Raw genomic sequence first — 8,623 nt, forward strand, 5'->3', positions numbered from 1 at the left:
TAAAGTAAAAGAGAAGCAAAGAATCTAGTTCTTGACTGCATGCTGTCTATTAGTTTTTATCTCATGTATATGAGTTGATATTTTCTCCGATAGGTAGATATATATTTTAGGCTTTCTTATTGATTTCTAATTCTGATGCTTCTCCTTTTCCTATGTTTATCTGATGTTGTAGGAAATGAAAGAAGTAGGACGAGGTAAAATCAGGAAAGATGTGAGAAGTTGTGGACATGGAAGTTTGGAAATGACATCTACCCACAAATACAACTAATAGGGATTACCGAGGTATCTCTAGAGACAAGACAATCATGTAACCCAAGTCAATGGCCTCTACAAATAGGAAAAGATGTTAAACGAACAAATGGTTGCTATTAAGACAAGAATGCAACAGGTACTTGCTTGCTCCTTAAAAAGTCTTCTCCTTTTCTTGACAATTCTTTTTTCTTACTTTTTGACAATTATTTTGTGACTTGCTTCATATATGTTGTTGGATTGATCTTTTAAATCTTATTTTGTTTATGACACATATGAAGTGGTTGAAAAATATTCGTGAGATAAAGTAACTACAAAAAAATCATTACTATATATATATATATTTTTTTAGGGAACAGACCCTACACGAGGCTCCCACCTCTCGTGCACAGTCAGGGGTTGAGCAGCACCCCCAAGCCTTATCATAAATAAAAATAATAATAAAAATACACAGAGGGGGACATAAACCTTACCTCCGAACTTAAGGTGGTTCATAAGTCGGCTAACCTACTAAGGTCGGCCAACTCATCCCCAAACACTAGGTGGAAAAATGATAAACCTATGAGAGGACTCCTCTCGATACAATGCGACTAAGAAAAACGTACATGAGGGAGACTCTCCTTCCATGTAAATACGAGAAAGAAACCTACACTAGTCCTATTCAACTAAGCTACATTAAAAACATAGCTAAATCGAAGTAGAGCAAGTATACGAAACTTCCCATTTTCATGGATCGAGAGCAATTGTGTCATCGTTGTCCTTCTTAATCTTTTCATGCCGAGTTTGTCCATGTGATGCTAGTGCGTCATGCAAGGCAAGTATATGTTGTCATGATGTTGCTAATTTGGATATGAATAGTGTGTCCGTCATTGAAGGAATTTAAAAAACGGCTAGATTTTCAAGATCGCTCGACTAACGTCTTCGATTATCCTTCAAGCCGCAACTTCTTGGGTTCCCCAAATGTGGGAGGTACAGCAATTCTGCAGCTTTGGATGTGCTACATTTCCCCATCTGCAAAGTTTGCCAATGTGCTGTGATGCACATTGGAAAAAACCATAAGTACTGCAGCTTGTCTTGAGTGTTGAGAGTTTGAGCAGATGATAGGTGCAGTATCTCTGATGGCTTTGTTGTTGATGTATGCCTCTATTCTAGCAACCTACAACTTCATAAAAAACAAACCAACCAAACCAAAAAGTTGCTGCTCCTCTTGTTCTTACTGGTGTTGAATCATTCCAGGTTTTATACTGTGGTGTACCTGCACAAACCAGCAAACAAGACCAAAAAGGACCAACATAAACTAACAAGAGAGGAAAGACCTGCAATATTGCTTTGAAGATGTTTGCAGCTTCCTGATTAGCTGCTTCATCTTATTTCATCACTTGAGTTGTTGGTAGTTCATGTGTTGGAGCTTCTTAGTGTATCTTGTTGTGGCAACCTTCAGCATTATGCCCTTTCTCTCCAAATCCCACTGGTATCTTCTCAGATACTGCACAACCAAGCAACCTGCACAAGCTAGCAAACAAAGGTGCAGACTGCTGTAACTTGTACTTTGGATTTGTTCCTTGTGTGCTATAGATTTCTGGACTTGTTGATGAATGATGTTGTTGTTGGATGTTGTATGTTGGATGGTTTAAGAGTTGTAGCTGCTTAACTACCTACCACATCCTGTACCTGCACCAAAAGAAGCCAAGGAAAGCACATGTACTAGGTACAATATACCAACAAGAGGTTGCATTGCAGCAACCTGCACCTCAGTTTGCTGGCTCCATTGTTGCAGTTCTGCATCATACTTGCATCTCCCAGGCAAAGTCCAGGTTTTCAAGTATTGTATTATGCCATTACTGTACTATGATGCACATTTAAAAGGTCTTCCAATTGATGGTTGATATGTTGCAGGTTTGTATGTACCTGCACAACCAAGAGAGAAAAGAAAAAGAAAGAAAACATTACTATAGTGTTTTGAGTCTTCTTTTATGTGTTAGAAAAGGGTGTTGCTGTTGTCTTTGTTTTCAGCAAATTTTTGTATGATTTTGTTATGGTAAATATTTTTTATTATGCTAAACTGGGAGGCTAAACTAGAAAAAGGATGTTGTTGTTGTTGTGTTCTTGTAAAATCTCTTTTAACAGTTAATTGGAGTTGACCAATTAACAACTTGACAAGCTTTGTGGCATATGACATTGTAGCTTATTTAAAGAAAAAGAAAACCCTTTGAGTATTGGAAGATGATCACACAAATCAGTAGCGGAGATTATCAGATAAACTATTTTTGGAAAATTCAATAGTCTCGAGTGTGGAAATATTGATAATTGATAGCGGTATAGAACCTGTGAGCTGATTAGTTTCTGCCCCATATTTCTACAGGTTCTAAAGGTGAAGATGAGGATGACTGTTGTAAGGTGTATTGTATTGTATATGTGTACATGGTTGTGTAGTTGAGGTATTTGTTGTTGGATGTTGCAGCTCTGCAGTAAACTTAGATGTTGATGTAGTAATCCACTCCATTGCACCATGCTAAATCAACCTGCAGGTTCTAGATGTATGCTGCAATTCCACAACAAAGTCATCAAGTGTTGCAGCACTTTAATGTACCTGCACAATGGAAGCAAACAAGAGAGGAATTCCAAGTGCTGGATCAAGTGTTGCAGGTCTGCAATGTACCTGCACAGCAGAAACAAAGAAGAAATACCTACTCTAGTCCTTATCTCAAATGATAAGTTTTTTAGTGTAGAAAAGCTATAAATGAGGGAGACTCTCCCCTTTACAAAGGTCCTAACTATTAAATCTTCAAAGTAGATATAGCTATGAAATAGAGACATCCAAATTGAAGAAGAAGAAGTTAGAACACTAAAATTGTAAGAAGAGTTCAAGGAGGTTGTTTGATCCTCTTTAGTTTTCTTCTTCTAAAACTTGCCATCCCTAGCTTGTCCAACTTGATGTAGCCCTTAGTTTCTTGTGGTAGTTGCTGAAAATTATAGAAATGTTGTGGATGTTCAAGCATATGACTGCATTTGGACAATGTATCTGCAGGAAAGTTTGCTTCTCGGAATACATGTTTGCATTGGAAGAACGTGAACAAATGACTGCTGATTTAAAAAAGAATATGAAAGAAGATTTGCAGAAAAAATTGGAAGAGGAGCGTGAACACATGAAAGGCGAGGTAGACAAGATGTTCCAAGAACAAATGGCTGCTATTATGACTAGAATGCAATAGGTACTCTAGCTCCTTTGGAATATAATAAATTGTTACCTTAGTGTAGAAAATAGTTACATTGAAAGTTGGACTAGTTATTAGATAAATACAACAACTGAAATGTTTTCTGGAAAGTTTACCATGGCTTTAGAGATGCTGAATCCAACTGAAGTGTTGGTTTTGCTGGATTCCTCTTCATTAATATCTATGGCAATTGTACTGATCTGTGTCCATAATTGAGTTTGCTCGACCACATCATCGTCAAACTTTGTATAGGAATTGTCTCGTCCCCTGAAAACAACCTTGAAGTACCAATTTTATTCGAGTCATTTGATTGGATTATGCTAATAAGAAATTGATTGTGTGTTTTTCTATTTTCAGGGACAAGGTTCTTATGCAATGGGGCCCAATCAAGAGGTAGTTTGAAGGCGTGTAATGGAAGTTTTTGCTTTTCGATCATATATATGTATATGCATACACGATTTTTTTTCTTGTTATCATATGTATATAGATACAATGATAACCGAAGTACTAGCTAATATGTACATACTCGGAAATGCTTTTGTTCTATTTTTGTGAAATACTATTAGATATTTTTAATATCTATATACTAATTTTAGAGAATTTGATTTTAAAACACTAAATATTATTTTTTAGTAACGAGATGAATATTACCTTTTGCAATGACATAAAAGTTGCCACTGATATTTAGTGGATTTTGCGGCGGAAGAAGTCGCTATTAATTAATTAAGTGTAGCAGCGACGTAAAATTTGATGCTAATAGTTTATACTTTATTGCAGCGATAGGAGACGCTACTAATTAATATCAATATTTATTAGCGACATAAAAGTTGCCACAGTTAGCTAATAAGTTTTTGTGGCAACTATGTCGCCACTAAAGGTCATATTTTAGGAGCGACATAAAAGTTGCCACAGTTAGCTAATCAGTTTTTGTCGCAACTATGTCGCCACTAAAGGTCGTATTTTAGGAGCGACATAAAAGTTGCCACAGTTAGCTTATAAGTTTTTGTGGCAACTATGTCGCCACTAAAGGTCATATTTTAGGAGCGACTTTCCAAATATTTGTGTTGTAAATTATTATTTTTTGTGGCATATTTGTTTATATATTGTGACGAATTATGTCGCCACAGATGACTTTTTATTGTGGCGATATTATTTAATCGTCACAAATAACCTTTAGTTATGGAACTACTACGAACGGAGCAATTGTCACTGCTATATACCTTTAGCGGCGACTGTGGAGCATTTTGTAGCGACATATGGCGCCACAATAAGTCTTATTTCTTGTAGTGCTAGCTTGGAATTTGAAGGAGAGCTTTAGAGGATTTGTGATCTTGCGTTAGATAAATTTGAAGAATGATTTGGAATAGAGGGAATTTGGAAGGGATGGGTAGCTATAGGCTTGAACTTAGCCATAATAGTTTTTAGGTTCATTGAACCAAACTTTGGGAAAAGACAAGATTGTCGTTCATTAAACTCGGATTTAGACCTACGAGTCAACTTCTACAAATTGGCCTCAAGTATATGACTCATAGACTTGAGTCGTCATGCAGGTCAAGAGTTTCTGAGATTTTTAGGAGTCTATGAAGTTGCATCTATGAGTCATAGTTACGATTAGTCATCATGATTACAAGCCGTCAACTTGACTCATCCTATAGGTTTTAAAATCTGCCAAATTGAGGGTCTCTGAAATTTGGTTACGAGTCGTTGTTACAACTTGTAATCTTCCTTACGAGTTGTAAACTTCAAACATCCTGCAGGTTTCCTAGGCTCTAAACCCTCTCTAGGACTCTAGGTTATGAGTAGTCATCAAGCCTACAACTCATCTTTTTGAGTCGTAGGGGCAGTCCTAAGGTTTGTTTTAAAATAGGTTCAAGGGATCCATCTACAACTCGTACCTACAAGTTGTAGATTACTAAGAGTCATAAAGGGACTTCTAAACTCTGAGGTCAATCAACATTTGAGGATTTTCTCTTGATTCCAACTTTCCGGCTTTTGGGTTCTTATAGCGGGACTGGTCTAGTCTAGTCTAAACTCCTCTATTGTTGAGAGTCTGATGCTCGTAAACCCTCAACTAGACATGACTTTCTCTGGAAATCAAACATGCTACCCTAAAACTCCTGTGGTAGAGGCCTAGGCGGCCTACGAGAATATTGACAACAGGACCACCCTAAAACTCTCCCTACAAACATGGAAGCCTAGCCTTCTTTGTTGCTCCCTCTCAACCCCTTTCAACCATATATTACTGATGTCAAAACTCCTCCATATTTTCTGCAAAGACCTAGATTCAGATAATATCCCGCGCATCATTCAGTGGTGTTGTAGTGTAAGCCTAAATGTGATCAGAAGCCAGTGTTTCCACGAATCGATAAACCCCGGCCTGTATCATATCCTCAATGGATGGTGCATATCTGTTAAAGGAATGAAATCTCAATGCATACTCTTGGACACTTATATTGCCTTGTTGAAGATTCAAAAACTTATCTACTTGAGCATCTCATGTCTCCTGTGGCAAGTAGTAATCTAGGAAGGTCTTTATGAAACTATACCTGGTGGGACGAGGTACATCTCCCTCTATAGATCTCTACCAACTCTCATACTATAAAATTACCATATCACGCAACCAAAATATTTCTTACTCACCTGATTTGGTCATTGAAGCACGCAGGACCCTGATGATCCTGTGAAGCTATCTACATAGTGTTGTGGATCGTCTCTATAATCTATGCTTGTAAATTATAGAGGGCTTAAGGCAAGGAACTCATGAACCCTCGAATATTCATTCCCCTCTAAAGGTCCGACAATATCTCTTTCCACTGGATGTTGTTCTGTAGCTAATAATTATTTCAGCATATATATTTCTCTCCTAAAATCTTGATTAGATGGAATAAAAGGAGTTAGAGGCATTACTAGAGGTCGAGTTGGGGGTCATATGGCTCTAGGAGGGTCCTCTGATGGTAATGATCAGGAGGAGAATAAGAAAATATCTCTCTCTTGACCTTAGGATGGGTCATCTATGTTGGTGGCACCCTGCTAGTACCTTCACCTACAACTGTAGCCTATGGCTTGCTGCGGTCTATTTTGTTCCAGGCATTTCTCTATGTAATACCAATCATAAATCAAGAAAACAAACAAGTATATCGCATCTTAAATATAAGCCCTCAGCCAGTAAGGCCCATGCAAACATAACTTGCAGTAAACTAAGCTAATCCCAGTAATTCATACAAAACATAGACTAAATCCTATATGTGTTGTCGAGGCAAGCATATTTTCTATAATAAAGTAATTATATACGAGCCATTGAGACTACCATAATATCTAGAAATATATAAATTGAACAAAGATATTCATATATGATCAAGTCCCACTTGCCGCTGTGCTAAAAAGTCAAAAAAACATGGCCAGAATAACTGACAAAAATAAATCTCTACAACCCATAACCTAGAAGCCCCAAAGAGTAATATACATGGCTAAGGAAGGTCCCCGACCTATCCATCAGGTAAACAAAATAAAAGACTAATAAACCTCTGGATTTGGCAACTTCAGAAGTACTGGAACTAATCAATTTGTTGGAACTTGACTATAGTAGTGAGAAGAGCCGTGTACTTGTTTTTCAAGACCTGCGTGTAAGAATGCAGTGCCCCTAGACAATGAGGAGTCGGTATGAAACAATGTATCAAGTATGAAAGACAAGAAAATAAATGAGTAAATATCATAATGTACTTAAAATAGACATATAAGGGAGTCAAGAATAAACTGAGCATACTAACCTACTCCTGGATCTAGAAAAAAAACATTAATAAAAAACAACTTACCCAGGCCTCCATAAGCTCAGTAGGTACAAAAATCAGACAATACTACCTACCCATGTGCCATAATTCCAATAAGTTCAATATAATCTATTCTATTGGTTATACTCCAACCCTATAGGCAATTAATATGTCTCAATAGCCCCTAATGTACTCTGTGAATAGCGCTGAAGGCAACTGTTGAGCTCTAATATCCCCTTAGAAATTCTATATATCACTATAACCCATTAGGCTATCTGTATTTATCCTCCAAGGCAATTACTATCTTCTAATAGTCCCTTAGGCATTAATGTAGCCTCGTAGGCGCCAATATAGCCTTGTAGGCAATATGTATAAACTGTAGAGACATACATGTACTAATATCCCCTTAGGAAATTTGCATATGTCCCAAAAGGACATGTCAAATCCTTATATCTAACCACAATATCCCCAAGGGAAATAACAAACAATCAAATAGCCTGTAGGCAAGCAATGTGTCTATAAGTAACTTATAGGAATAATCCTTATGCCTTACCTAAATATGGGGCCACTAATAATAGAGTATAGATCCCAACTAGTGATTTCTATATCTTTATCAAATTCATGCCATAATATTGCTTCTTCTTTCATTTATGCTACACTACAATATGAGGAAATTTTAAACAACAAATGAGAATAAAAATTACTACAATAACCCGATAATCGATTGGGTTTTTTCATCATAAATTATTATCTGTGTCTTACGAAAGCTAGAATCAATGAAACGATAGTCATACTTTGATCTAAAGCTCAGAATACAACCTTGAATCTCAAAAAGCATAAAAACTGCCACAACATCAACTGTGACGCACTTTGAAATCTACTGGGCAAACTATTCCACGACGATAAGCTTAATGAGTAGAACAATTTCCATCTAGGATTTAGGCCAATAAAATCAATAATTTTGGTGATTTTAGGTAGGAAGTTTCTAGGTTTTGTTTTTCATAAAAACTATGAAGAAACCCTAAGGAAAAGATACTTATAAGCCTCCACCAATGTGGGGCCCATTCACGTGTCTACTTGTACTAGTGTGCAAAAATAAAAATATTTCTCTATTCTAAAATTGTATGGACAAATGGTTTAGTGCATTAAAAATAAGACTTATAGAACTTTGATTTGATGAGTTTTGGTACCTCTAACTCTTTATTAAATTGGAGAAAGACTATGAGATATTTAATTCAAAATATAGATAGTTTTTAAAAGTAACTTGCAATGACTTTTACCGACTTTTATTTTATGACTTACATAACTTAAAGATTTAACATACGATAATTGCATGATTAAAAAATGTCATAAAAAATCTTTCTTATCATAATAAGCACTCTTAGTCTTGGA

General features: G+C 36.4%; 1 long non-coding RNA gene across 1 annotated transcript; it reads right to left on the reverse strand.

Moving 5' to 3' along the window:
* Positions 1-605: 605 nt before the first annotated feature.
* LOC129880556 (uncharacterized) lies at positions 606-8,224 on the reverse strand. The gene is made up of 3 exons (XR_008765429.1): positions 8,051-8,224; positions 2,575-7,081; positions 606-2,157 (listed from the first exon to the last, which is right to left on the reverse strand). It is a non-coding gene; the product is annotated as an uncharacterized LOC129880556 (long non-coding RNA).
* Between the last annotated feature and the right edge of the window lie 399 nt (positions 8,225-8,623).

Source organism: Solanum dulcamara, chromosome 2 (assembly GCF_947179165.1).
Source record: "Solanum dulcamara chromosome 2, daSolDulc1.2, whole genome shotgun sequence".
Classification (NCBI taxonomy): Eukaryota; Viridiplantae; Streptophyta; class Magnoliopsida; order Solanales; family Solanaceae; genus Solanum; species Solanum dulcamara.